This window comes from Oncorhynchus gorbuscha, linkage group LG09 (genome assembly GCF_021184085.1).
Source record: "Oncorhynchus gorbuscha isolate QuinsamMale2020 ecotype Even-year linkage group LG09, OgorEven_v1.0, whole genome shotgun sequence".
Classification (NCBI taxonomy): Eukaryota; Metazoa; Chordata; class Actinopteri; order Salmoniformes; family Salmonidae; genus Oncorhynchus; species Oncorhynchus gorbuscha.
In genome coordinates this window covers 61272307-61287477 of record NC_060181.1, presented here as the reverse complement: position 1 = coordinate 61287477, position 15171 = coordinate 61272307, and the positions used below count along the sequence as shown (strand labels likewise).

The 15171-nt window shown below is 42.8% G+C and overlaps 1 protein-coding gene across 8 annotated transcripts in view; it reads right to left on the bottom strand.

Moving 5' to 3' along the window:
* LOC124043890 (oxysterol-binding protein-related protein 6-like) overlaps positions 1 to 15171 on the bottom strand; it is an 81091-nt gene that overhangs the window by 36954 nt on the left and 28966 nt on the right. Inside the window, exon 1 of one of the 8 annotated variants that reach the window (XM_046362993.1) lies at positions 13240 to 13362. The exons of 6 other annotated variants lie outside the window; for them this stretch is intronic. The gene's annotated coding sequence lies outside the window, so the exon portion shown is untranslated. Of the gene's footprint in view, positions 1 to 12965; positions 13214 to 13239; positions 13363 to 15171 lie in introns of those variants that run through there. One more of the 8 variants, XM_046362992.1, reaches the window with a different exon arrangement.

The window sequence follows — 15171 nt, the reverse complement described above, 5'->3', positions numbered from 1 at the left end:
ACATACAGGAACTCAGATCCTTCTGTTCACCTGATTTAGAATTCCTCACAATCAAATGTAGACCGCATTATCTTCCAAGAGAATTCTCTTCGATTATAATCACAGCCGTATATATCCCCCCCCAAGCAGACACATCGATGGCTCTGAACGAACTTTATTTAACTCTTTGCAAACTGGAAAACATTTATCCGGAGGCTGCATTCATTGTAGCTGGGGATTTTAACAAAGCCAATCTGAAAACAAGACTCCCTAAATTTTATCAGCATATCGATTGCGCAACCAGGGGTGGTAAAAGCTTGGATCATTGTTACTCTAACTTCCGCGACGCATATAAGGCCCTGCCCCGCCCCCCTTTCGGGAAAGCTGACCACGACTCCATTTTGCTGATCCCTGCCTACAGGCAGAAATTAAAACAAGAGGCTCCCACGCTGAGGTCTGTCCAACGCTGGTCAGACCAAGCTGACTCTACACTCCAAGACTGCTTCCATCACGTGGACTGGGACATGTTTCGTATTGCGTCAGATGGGAATATTGACGAATACGCTGATTCGGTGTGCGAGTTCATTAGAACGTGCGTCGAAGATGTCGTTCCCATAGCAACGATAAAAACATTCCCTAACCAGAAACCGTGGATTGATGGCAGCATTCGCGTGAAACTGAAAGCGCGAACCACTGCTTTTAATCAGGGCAAGGTGTCTGGCAACATGACTGAATACAAACAGTGCAGCTATTCCCTCCGTAAGGCTATTAAACAAGCTAAGCGTCAGTACAGAGACAAAGTGGAATCTCAATTCAATGGCTCAGACACAAGAGGCATGTGGCAGGGTCTACAGTCAATCACGGACTACAAGATGAAATCCAGCCCAGTCACGGACCAGGATGTCTTGCTCCCAGGCAGACTAAATAACTTTTTGCCCGCTTTGAGGACAATACAGTGCCACTGACACGGCCTGCAACGGAAACATGCGGTCTCTCCTTCACTGCAGCCGAGGTGAGTAAGACATTTAAACGTGTTAACCCTCGCAAGGCTGCAGGCCCAGACGGCATCCCCAGCCGCGCCCTCAGAGCATGCGCAGACCAGCTGGCCGGTGTGTTTACGGACATATTCAATCAATCCCTATACCAGTCTGCTGTTCCCACATGCTTCAAGAGGGCCACCATTGTTCCTGTTCCCAAGAAAACTAAGGTAACTGAGCTAAATGACTACCGCCCCGTAGCACTCACTTCCGTCATCATGAAGTGCTTTGAGAGACTAGTCAAGGACCATATCACCTCCACCCTACCTGACACCCTAGACCCACTCCAATTTGCTTACCGCCCAAATAGGTCCACAGACGATGCAATCTCAACCACACTGCACACTGCCCTAACCCACCTGGACAAGAGAAATACCTATGTGAGAATGCTGTTCATCGACTACAGCTCGGCATTCAACACCATAGTACCCTCCAAGCTCGTCATCAAGCTCGAGACCCTGGGTCTCGACCCCGCCCTGTGCAACTGGGTACTGGACTTCCTGACGGGCCGCCCCCAGGTGGTGAGGGTAGGCAACAACATCTCCTCCCCGCTGATCCTCAACACGGGGGCCCCACAAGGATGCGTTCTGAGCCCTCTCCTGTACTCCCTGTTCACCCACGACTGCGTGGCCACGCACGCCTCCAACTCAATCATCAAGTTTGCGGACGACACAACAGTGGTAGGCTTGATTACCAACAATGACGAGACGGCCTACAGGGAGGAGGTGAGGGCCCTCGGAGTGTGGTGTCAGGAAAATAACCTCACACTCAACGTCAACAAAACTAAGGAGATGATTGTGGACTTCAGGAAACAGCAGAGGGAACACCCCCCTATCCACATCGATGGAACAGTAGTGGAGAGGGTAGCTAGTTTTAAGTTCCTCGGCATACACATCACAGACAAACTGAATTGGTCCACTCACACTGTCAGCGTCGTGAAGAAGGCGCAGCAGCGCCTATTCAACCTCAGGAGGCTGAAGAAATTCGGCTTGTCACCAAAAGCACTCACAAACTTCTACAGATGCACAATCGAGAGCATCCTGGCGGGCTGTATCACCGCCTGGTACGGCAACTGCTCCGCCCTCAACCGTAAGGCTCTCCAGAGGGTAGTGAGGACTGCACAACGCATCACCGGGGCAAACTACCTGCCCTCCAGGACACCTACACCACCCATTGTTACAGGAAGGCCATAAAGATCATCAAGGACATCAACCACCCGAACCACTGCCTGTTCACCCCGCTATCATCCAGAAGGCGAGGTCAGTACAGGTGCATCAAAGCTGGGACCGAGAGACTGAAAAACAGCTTCTATCTCAAGGCCATCAGACTGTTAAACAGCCACCACTAACACTGAGTGGCTGCTGCCAACACACTGTCATTGACACTGACCCAACTCCAGCCATAATAATGGGAATTGATGGGAAATGATGTAAATATATCACTAGCCACTTTAAACAATGCTACCTTATATAATGTTACTTACCCTACATTATTAATCTCATATGCATATGTATATACTGTACTCTACATCATCGACTGCATCCTTATGTAACACATGTATCACTAGCCACTTTAACTATGCCACTTTGTTTACTTCGTCGACACACTCATCTCATATGTATATACTGTACTCGATACCATCTACTGTATGCTGCTCTGTACCATCACTCATTCATATATCCTTATGTACATGTTCCTTATCCCCTTACACTGTGTATAAGACAGTAGTTTTGGAATTGTTAGTTAGATTACTTGTTGGTTATCACTGCATTGTCGGAACTAGAAGCACAAGCATTTCGCTACACTCGCATTAACATCTGCTAACCATGTGTATGTGACAAATAAAATTTGATTTGATTTGATTTGATTAGGCCTACCAGAGTGGCCTACCATCAAAAACAATGGAGAAAATGCATCCAATTTTAACATGGAAATAGCTGTTTTATCATTCAGCCTACAGTAGCAGAAAATGTGTGGTGTTCATTGTGGTGTTCATTGTAGGCCTACATTCCATGAGACTTGAAAAAAACATGCAGGGTTTGACATTATTAACCTGTTTATCCACTTGTCCTTCAGAGAAGGAGATGACTGTAAATGTTGTGTGTTGTTTGATGCAAGAAGCCACTTTACAAAATACAATTAATTATTATTACAGAGAATCAGGCAAATTATGCTAACCTCTGCCTATTGGCTACTTAACTTATTCAAGACCATCTCAAAAACACTGCCCCTTTAAGATTAAAAAAAGCTCTTTACCTGAAGAGCTTTTCAAAGATGGCTAGAAACGCACACATTTTGTGCTCTTTAGGAAGCAACCACTCACACATTGCTGACTAGAAATTAGCTGTAACTGGGCTAATAACTCACAAACTAGCAAAGAATATGAACAAATGTACACAGGTGGCTACAGTTAGCTCTCGCTTTGATTTCAAAACAAGCGCATCTACTCACGGCCGCTCATGCTGTAAACACAGTCCAGTTCAAATTGAATGGCACAGATACATGGCCATGGATATTTGCAAATAGGCCTACTGCAGCTCTAATTGGTTATGGCACAACGGTCTGTGTAGAGTACGGGCCTGAGTCGTGCCTGTCAATGCAGTTAAATAAATAAAAAACAGTTAGTTTTGCATAGTTTGTTTTGTTTCGGAATGTTACATTGGAAGTGACTAATATTGAGTTGATTCGAGCACTATTCCCACAGTAGGGCAAAACTTTAATAGTGTTAACTAAAGAGGAAAACTCAGATATTTCATCTGCGCGGTAGTGCAAAAGTATCTGCGCAACATTGCCACCCAGCCCTAGTACAACATTAATGTATTAGTGTTTAGAAACATATTATATTCTTATTTATAATAAAAGTTACTCCAAAATGACACAGTACATTACTTCCCATTTCTATTGGGCACAAAATAATCTGGAACACAACCAAAACAAACTGCAAATGCATCCAACAAGTTTGTAGAGTCAGAAGCTTGATGTATTCATTGCGTGCTAGGACTATGGGAACAAATACTAAACTTTTGACTACTTTATTTATAATAATCTTTAGGGGTGTCAATAATTATGACCCCTACCCTTAAAAAAACCAAAACATTACTTGTACAAGATCTATTTTTCAGAGCTATAATTTCCCTCTTTTTTTTTTGCATACAATATAGCTCAGTATTGGAATTATTTATTTCATACAGTCATTATTGCTCATCTTCATCAAGGGTGTCAATAATTCCGGACCCCACTGTATGTGACACAGTACTCAATAGTCGGGGAACACGTTTTGCTCGTGAGCGCTACTTTCAGAACTACTGCTGCTGCTACTGAACTGCTACGCTGCTGCTACTCTCTGTTATCTATGCATAGCCACTTATAATAATAACTCTACCTACATGTACATAATTACCTCAATTACCACGACACCGGTGCCTCCGCACATTGACACATTGACTCTGTACCGGTACCCCCTGTATATAGCCTCCACATTGACTCTGTACCGGTACCCCCTGTATATAGCCTCCACATTGACTCTGTACCGGTACCCCCTGTATATAGCCTCCACATTGACTCTGTACCGGTACCCCTTGTATATAGCCTCCACATTGACTCTGTACCGGTACCCCCTGTATACAGCCTCCACATTGACTCTGTACCGGTACCCCCTGTATATAGCCTCCACATTGACTCTGTACCGGTACCCCCTGTATATAGCCTCCACATTGACTCTGTACCGGTACCCCTTGTATATAGCCTCCACATTGACTCTGTACCGGTACCCCCTGTATATAGCCTCCACATTGACTCTGTACCGGTACCCCTTGTATATAGCCTCCACATTGACTCTGTACCGGTACCCCCTGTATATAGCCTCCACATTGACTCTGTACCGGTACCCCTTGTATATAGCCTCCACATTGACTCTGTACCGGTACCCCTGTATATAGCCTCCACATTGACTCTGTGTACCCCTTGTATATAGCCTCCACATTGACTCTGTACCGGTACCCCCTGTATATAGCCTCCACATTGACTCTGTACCGGTACCCCTTGTATATAGCCTCCACATTGACTCTGTACCGGTACCCCCTGTATATAGCCTCCACATTGACTCTGTACCGGTACCCCTTGTATATAGCCTCCACATTGACTCTGTACCGGTACCCCCTGTATATAGCCTCCACATTGACTCTGTACCGGTACCCCTGTATATAGCCTCCACATTGACTCTGTACCGGTACCCCCTGTATATAGCCTCCACATTGACTCTGTACCGGTACCCCTGTATATAGCCTCCACATTGACTCTGTACCGGTACCCCCTGTATATAGCCTCCACATTGACTCTGTACCGGTACCCCTTGTATATAGCCTCCACATTGACTCTGTACCGGTACCCCTGTATATAGCCTCCACATTGACTCTGTACCGGTACCCCTGTATATAGCCTCCACATTGACTCTGTACCGGTACCCCCTGTATATAGCCTCCACATTGACTCTGTACCAGTACCCCTTGTATATAGCCTCCACATTGACTCTGTACCAGTACCCCTTGTATATAGCCTCCACATTGACTCTGTACCAATACCCCCTGTATATAGCCTCCACATTGACTCTGTACCGGTACCCCTTGTATATAGCCTCCACATTGACTCTGTACCGGTACCCCTGTATATAGCCTCCACATTGACTCTGTACCGGTACCCCTTGTATATAGCCTCCACATTGACTCTGTACCGGTACCCCTTGTATATAGCCTCCACATTGACTCTGTACCGGTACCCCTTGTATATAGCCTCCACATTGACTCTGTACCGGTACCCCCTGTATATAGCCTCCACATTGACTCTGTACCGGTACCCCCTGTATATAGCCTCCACATTGACTCTGTACCGGTACCCCTTGTATATAGCCTCCACATTGACTCTGTACCGGTACCCCTTGTATATAGCCTCCACATTGACTCTGTACCGGTACCCCTTGTATATAGCCTCCACATTGACTCTGTACCGGTACCCCTTGTATATAGCCTCCACATTGACTCTGTACCGGTACCCCTTGTATATAGCCTCCACATTGACTCTGTACCGGTACCCCTTGTATATAGCCTCCACATTGACTCTGTACCGGTACCCCCTGTATATAGCCTCCACATTGACTCTGTACCGGTACCCCTTGTATATAGCCTCCACATTGACTCTGTACCGGTACCCCCTGTATATAGCCTCCACATTGACTCTGTACCGGTACCCCCTGTATATAGCCTCCACATTGACTCTATACCGGTACCCCCTGTATATAGCCTCCACATTGACTCTGTACCGGTACCCCTTGTATATAGCCTCCACATTGACTCTGTACCGGTACCCCTTGTATATAGCCTCCACATTGACTCTGTACCGGTACCCCCTGTATATAGCCTCCACATTGACTCTGTACCGGTACCCCTTGTATATAGCCTCCACATTGACTCTGTACCGGTACCCCTGTATATAGCCTCCACATTGACTCTGTACCGGTACCCCCTGTATATAGCCTCCACATTGACTCTGTACCGGTACCCCTTGTATATAGCCTCCACATTGACTCTGTACCGGTACCCCTGTATATAGCCTCCACATTGACTCTGTACCGGTACCCCTTGTATATAGCCTCCACATTGACTCTGTACCGGTACCCCCTGTATATAGCCTCCACATTGACTCTGTACCGGTACCCCCTGTATATAGCCTCCACATTGACTCTGTACCGGTACCCTATGTATATAGCCTCCACATTGACTCTGTACCGGTACCCCCTGTATATAGCCTCCACATTGACTCTGTACCGGTACCCCCTGTATATAGCCTCCACATTGACTCTGTACCGGTACCCCCTGTATATAGCCTCCACATTGACTCTGTACCGGTACCCCCTGTATATAGCCTCCACATTGACTCTGTACCGGTACCCCCTGTATATAGCCTCCACATTGACTCTGTACCGGTACCCCTTGTATATAGCCTCCACATTGACTCTGTACCGGTACCCCCGGTATATAGCCTCCACATTGACTCTGTACCGGTACCCCTTGTATATAGCCTCCACATTGACTCTGTACCGGTACCCCTTGTATATAGCCTCCACATTGTTATTTACTGCCACTCTTTAATTATTTGTTATTCATATCTCTTACTTATTTTTAGGTCTTTTCTTAAAACTGCATTGTTGGTTAAGGGCTTGTAAGTAAGCATTTCACTGTAAGGTCTACATATGTTGTATTCAGCGCATGTGACAAATTACATTTGTTTGATTTTACTGGCTAAAAAGTACACAAACGTACCGGAGAATCTCTTTAATTATTATGTTTGTTATGGTGAGAAAGGTGACATCTCAATTCTGCTCGGCTCCATATTTCACTCATATTCCACCCAGCAGTGCAGTGGTGTCTGGCCTCCTATCCCTACTCTGCATATCTCGGTCTCTCACCCAGCCGAAGAGCAAACTCACCCAGTATAATTGGCTCAGTGATGCATGCCTGAGGTTTTTCCCATCGCCCTTGTCTCACAGACAGAGATGAGAAGAGACACAGGACACCCAATTAACATTTCTTGTCCACTCCACCTTGTATACGATTCAGTTCTGTTGTGTGGCAGATCGCTGTGTGTTCAGTTCATTCATGACAGTAATCAGCGTCTCGATTGCAGCGGGAAAATTAGCCTTCCCAGATCCCACAGGCAACATAAATCCCTCTGCTTCAATTCTAATTACCATTATGATACATTCGTTAATGACGCCAAATCGGGCGGGGTTACCAAATCAATGCAAGACACAGTGTATATGCAGGGTCAGGAACGCAAACTAGTCTAGGATGTAACCTAGCTCTTACAATTGTTGAAGCCTCTATGTTTTGAATGGATATGGAATGAACAGTCAGTATAATCATCTGACATGACCTAAGTCACCATACATACTGTAAGAGATTCCATACAAACATGGCTGATCCATCTTCAGCTGACCAGACAAAAAAAAAAAAAAGCTCTCATCAGTCTGTCCATAGTTCCAGGCAGGCTGACACCTAAGTATTGTGTAAGTGCAGAGTCATTGTGTGAGATAGCTGTCACCCTGCCTCAGTATTGATCTAGCGTAGGCTGAGGGAGAGGGACACACGGTTCAGGTTAATTGCACCCTGAGGACTAGAGCGAATTTCTGGGTTTCATTTTCTATCTCACAGCAGGCAGCGTAAGACATAATAGGTGTCTTCTCCTCTGAAGTGGCTGAAACCAAAAGGCAGAAACAGATGACTGGTAGGACTACATCTGATATAGAAGTACAGTAGATAATAACTGGTGGGTGCTTACATGTGTCCTATTTCACACATGCACAATGTGGATTATACGAATGTGCGCATTGGAAAAAAATGTCTTTGGCATATCTCAGACATATCCTGAGACACCCGACATATTTTTCACCTAGTCAGCACTGAGATTCGAACCAGCAACCTTTCAGTTACCAGCCCAACACTCCTAACCGCTAGGCTACCTGCCGAATAACTGTCTGTGTAAAAAGACACGCTGGCAGTGTAGAATCAGTGGACTTGTTTCCAAACTGCTCCCTCACACAGGGTATGATTATCAGTATGTCTGGCCTGATTACCACTTTCTCTCTGTGTAACCTTCCTCCATAGTTACAGTAGTGATTGTAGGCCTAGTTCTTACAGGAAAGAGCTGATTCAGGAGGAGTCATTATTTCAACAACAGGATACATCTGTAGCCTGGTCCCCCCCCCCACACACACACACACTCTCTCTCATGAACATACTGTACTACACACACAGTCTGAGCTATGTTACCAGCCCCTGTCTTTAACCAACTAGGAACTAAGCCCAGACACAACCTGAGCCTATTCAGAAAAGTATGTCTCTCTAACGGATCCCTTCCTCCTCATCAGTCTAGGAAGAAGACATGGAGAGTACTGGACTACTGTAGATAAATGCATTTCATGGTAAAACACCACCAGTGCAGTGCATGCATAGAATGAGTAGCATACAGGTGATGTGCAGTCTATCCCTGTGTAGATGGCGTGGCAACAGACAGCTACAAAAAGCAGCATTGGATGTGACAACAGTGCTTGTTGGAAGCTCTCCTTCCTAGACTTGATTAGTAATGAGTTTAATCTCTTAAATCTTGTTACTGTGACTATCGTCTCTGGGCACAGATAGGACATGGAACATCGCCTGTTGTACAACAATATGTAAGAAATATACACCGAACAAAAATATAAATGCCACAACATGCAACAATTTCAAAGATTTTACTGAGTTACAGTTCATATAAGGAAATGTGTCAAGTGAAACAAATGTATTCGGCCTTAACTTATGGATTTCACATAACTGGGAATACAGAAAAGCACAATGAAGTTAGGGGAATGGATCAGAAAACCAGTTAGTATGCTGATTGCAGGAATGTCCACATACTAATTGCATTCTCCTTCTAAACTTGAGACATCTGTGGCATTGTGTTGTGTGACAAAACTGCACTTTTATTGTCCCCAGCACAAGGTACACCTGTGTAATGATCATGCTGTTTAATCAGTTTCTTGATATGCTACAGCTGTCAGGTGGATGGATTATCTTGGCAAATGAGAAATGCTCACTACAGGGATGTTATCACATTTTTACACAAAATGTCAGCGAAATAAACTTTTTGTGTGTATGGGAAATTTCTGGGATCTTTTACTTCAGCTCATGAAACATGGGACTTTTACATGTTGCGTTTATATTTTTGTTCAGTATATAATATACATTGTCTTCAGAAAGTATTCACACCACTTTACCTTTTCCACATTTTGTTGTGTTACAGCCTGGATTTAATGGAATAAATTGTGATTTTTGTCATTACTGGCACACACAATACCCCTTAATGTCAAAGTGGCATTATGTTTATTTTTATTTGTTACATTTTTATTACAAATAGAAAGCTGAAAAGTCTTGAGTCAATAAGTACTAAACCCCTTTGTTATGTTAAGCCTAAATAAGTCCAGGAGTAAAAAATGTCTTCACAAGTCACATAAACACTATTATTGCAGTCCATGCAAATGACTAACATGATTTCTGAATGACAACCTCATCGCTGTATCCACACACATACAATTATCTGTAAGGTCCATCAGTCGAGCAGTGAATTTCAAACACAGATTCAACCACGAAGACCAGAGAGGTTTTCCAGTGCCACTCAAAGAATGGCACTTATTGGAAAAAAATAAGACATTGAATATCCCTCTGAGCATGGTGAAGTTATTAATTACACTTTGGATGGTGTGTCAACACACCCAGTCAATACAAAGATACAGGTGTCCTTCCTAACTCAGTTGCCAGAGAGGAAGGAAACATCTCAAGGATTTCACCATGAGGCCAATGGTTGCTTTGAAATAGTTACAGAGTTTAATGGCTGTGATTGGAGAAAACTGAGGATGGATCAACAAAAACAAAGTGTTATATTTGGGGCAAATCCAAGATAACACATTACAGAGTACAACTCTCCATATTCTCAAGCATAGTGGTAGATGCATCAAGTTATGGGTATGCTTGTAATCGTTAAGGATTGCGGAATGGAGCTAAGCACAGGCAAAATCCTAGAGGAAAACCTGGTTCAGTCTGCTTTCCACCAGACACTGGGAGATTAATTCTCCTTTCAGCAGGAGAATTACCTAAAACACAAGGGCAAATCTACATTGGAGTTTCTTACCAAGAAGACAGTGAATGTTCCTCAGCGGCCAAGTGATTTTTGACTTAAATCTACTTGAAAATCTATGGCAAGACCTGAAAATGGTTGACTAGCAATGATCAAAAGAGCTCAAAGATTTTTTATAAAAATAACGGGCAAATGTTACACAATCCAGGCGTGGAAAGCTCTTAAGAGACTTACACAGAAAGAGTCGCTGCCAAAGGTGCTTCTACAAAGTATTGACTCAGGGGTGTGAATACTGATGTAAATGAGATATTTTTGTATTTATCAATAAATGTGCGAAAATGTATTGAAAATTCTAAAAACATGTTTTCTACCACTTAGTACCACTCAAAAATATGGCCGCCTTACACTACAAAAGACAACACACACCCAGAAATGTTGTTACAAAATTCACTGCTAAAACACTGTGAAGATGTGACATTTTGAGTCCAGAAATTATAATAATTTGGTAGCTTCTCTTTTTTAAGTTGGTATGCAATGTACTCAGTAGACATATGACCATTTGATTGATGATACATTTGGCCACTATTTGGAAGCTAGTCTGGAGACAGAAGTTCTGAGCTGATTGAATAGGCTAATGTTTCTGCAACAACAGAAGTCAGCACATCCTCTGCACTGAAAACTGTTGAACATCACATCAGGCGCTTAGCTTGTGCATACAGAAAGCTAGCTATGTTATATTTAGCTTGAAGAGGAAGTTGCCCTGACATTGAGTCAGCCCTATCCTTGTAGCTCAACTTCTCAACAAATTATAGGTATTAGCCTGATTCAGGGAAAAACACACAATGATTACATTTCAAATAGCTGGTTCCTGTTTGAGGTTGTGTACTTCTGTAGTGTGGCCTGTGTTTGATTTACATTGTCACTTTTGTACATGGTGTACCACTGGTCAGAGAGAATGCCTTCAGCTCTAAGCAGGGATAATGAAAGATACTTGTGTCTAGCATATTGTTAACAGACTCTAGTCAAACATCAGTTTCCCAGCAGGGCTTAGCTCTGGGTTATTTTGACACGAGGAGAAATGTCACCAAACAATGTCCATTGATAACACAGCATGCTAAAAATCCCAAGAATCCCTTTGCATGCAAGTCTCTCATTGGCTGCGTTTACACAGGCGGTCCGATTCTGATCTTTTGCCAGTAATTGGTATTTTGACCAATCAGATCAGATCTTTTGCCAAGAATAAAGCAGCCTTACTGCTTTCTTTGGAGGCATTTACACTGACAAAGAAGAAACAGACTGAGAAACACATCAGAGAAGTCATGGCTAGTCCTCTCCACCAATAGTGGGAGTTTGTCCTCACATAGTTCCAGGGTTTTTATCTGGATTAAAATGGGGCTTACGTGGTGGGCTTGGCGGGGTGTGGAGATAATTGTTTGCTGTATTAAAGCAAATGTCCTGCAACTCTACACATTTTGTCATGGATCTAAAAAAAACGAATTCAGTTTTAAATCACATTTCCTGCAATTCGACACATTTTTGACATGGGGCTGAGATAATTGGAAGTTTTAAAGCTAATTTCCTGCAATTCGACACATTTTTGACACGGGGCTGAGAGAATTGGAAGTTTTAAAGCTAATTTCCTGCAATTCGACACATTTTTGACATGGGGCTGAGAGAATTGGACATTTTAAAGCTAATTTCCTGCAATTCTACACATTTTGCAATGGCTTATGCCGTGTTCTTATGCTATCTGAGTGACTTAAACATTATAACACAATCAATAGGGGCCCAATTCCATGACAAAAATACTCCTGGAATTTAGATTCTCCCTGACTGTCTAGTTTTTATTTTGGTGATCGTTAGTTCTCAAAGATGATCTTATTTAGGAATACATAGGTCCATTATCTTTTTTTTTATACATACTTTGTATCTGGTTATAGTCATTTTAAGTTTCATCATCCCAAAATCTTTTTTTGAATATTTGTATTAGAATTTTTATTAAAAACACCATGCAGAAAAAACTGGATGTCTTTAAGACAATCTCAACTCAGGAAAGAAGTGGAGGGCGCTCAACCAACGTGAGTCGAGGTTCAACCAACAACCAATGCCATAGAATCTATACATTTTCTATGACTATCTTAACTTGTCAGCATTTGAATGTCCAAAACATTGTATTCCCTCGGTTTAAAACCCAATCAAATGGCCAAAAAAGACAACATCAGCTAAAATAACAAAGAGAAATGCTGCAGAAGCGATTACACTCTATGGAGCTACAATAAATCATACCTTTCAAAAAGATCTTATTCGTCAAACCGTCATCTCTTTCCTGTGCCATGGATTGACAGTAATACATCTGTGTAAATACTGTCTCTCCTCTCTCCAGCTGTTGAAAAGTTGTTGACTATTTTCTGAACGCTGCCTGCTCCCAAGGACGTCAAATCCAATAGGTCCATTATAAAGAGTGATCGTTAAATCCCCTTAATGGGACAGACCATATTAGCCAAAACAGACAACAAAGGACAACATAAACAAATAAAAAGTGAACGACGCAGTGATTTACCATTGATGTTACTCGTGTATTTGCATTTCCTTCACCAGAGCTGCACAAAGACATATGCAAAAATAGGCCTAGTCTTAATGTTGAGACTGTCGGCTATCCGGGAGAAAAAAAAACATCACAGTTTTCATTCATGGTAGTAGCAGCCAAAATCCCTGTCATGGGCAGATGATGATGGGGAAGTAAGGTGGACTGCTGCTTGCTGTGATGCTGTTGATTATGGCACAGGAACAAGCACAGACAGCCGTGAGTCTCCCTGGGTCTGTTGATTCATCCAGCCAAAGCCCCCCCACACACACACACACACACACACGCGCGCACACAATTCCACAGTAACGGAATGACACTTTGACTCAGTTTTTTTTCCACTTTAAAATGTATGCCAAACAAAATAAGTTGACCCTGTTTTTCTGTTAGACAAAGTGCATAGTTGAGTGCCAGACTGATCCTTGGTCATGAACGGATACTTGTGTGTTATGTGAAATGCAAAAATGCCCATCTCCATAGGCTAATTCTGACCTATGGAGTCCCTTGGGAATCCCAACCATCCAACGATGGGATTTATTTAAATACATTTTCTAGGCTCCCAAAAGGACTCTAATATAAAAACTACTTTTGGAATGCTCATATTCTGAGCTAGCCATTAAAAAAAGTATTAATTGAATCTGAACAACCCTTGAACTGGAACAGAATATGGAAAAAATATGACCGTGGCATCTCGTAATCCGAACAATCATTTAATACATTTTAAGTTTGTTCAGACTGTATTTAACACCAAGGAAAAGTTTTACGATGAAATTGGCCCCAACTGTTCACACTGTCCCCTAAATCAGGTAGACACATTCCTTCATATGATGTGGGACTACACTGGAGTAAAAAGCTTCTGTGACTAAGCAAAAATATTTTTGAAGTGCATGAACGTAATTATTCAATGCGTTGCATCTGCTATGTTACTTAACAATGATAGCTCCTTCAATCTCTCAATGAGAGATGATTGCTACTGGCAGGCAGCACTGCCTCAACAAAAAAAGAAACAGTATCAATCACCCCACTCTCTCCCAATTAACCTGTGGATACAGTTAATAATAGGAAGTTATAACGTTGGAATTAATGACAGCGAGAATGAATGGTGCTAGTCAAGGAACAACTGAGGCCTGGACAAATAACCTTGACTGTGTAAAGAATAATCTCAGCTAAAGCACAGTACATACATTATCATTCAAAGTTTGGGTACCTGCTCATTCCAGGATTTTTCTATTTTTTACTATTTTCTACATTGTAGAAAAATAGTGAAGACATATAAACTATGACAGCCACATATACAGTTGAAGTCGGAAGTTCAAATACACCTTAGCCAAATACATTTAAACTCAGTTTTTCACAATTTCCCTGTCTTGGGTCAGTTAGGATGACCACTTTATTTTAAGAATGTGAAATGTCAGAATAATAGTAGTGAGAATGATTTATTTCAGCTTTTTGTTCTTTCATCACATTCCCTGTGGGTCAGAAGTTTACATACACTCAATTAGTATTTGGTAGCATTGCCTTTAAATTGTTTAACTTGGGTCCAACGTTCTTGGTAGCCTTCCACAAGCTTCCCACAACAATTTGGGTGAATTTTGGCCCATTCCTCCTGACAGCTGGAGTAACTGAGTCATGTTTGTAGGTCTCCTTGCTCACACACACTTTTTCAGTTATGCCCACAAATATAATTGAAGTCAGGGCTTTGTGATGGCCACTCCAATACCTTGACTTTGTTGTCCTTAAGCCATTTTGCCACAACTTTGGAAGTATGCTTGGGGTCATTGTCCATTTGGAAGACTCATTTGCGACCAAGCTTTAACCTCTGGACTGATGTCTTGAGATGTTGCTTCAATATATCCACATAATCTTCCTTCTCATGATGCCATCTATTTTGTGAAGCGCTCCAGTCCC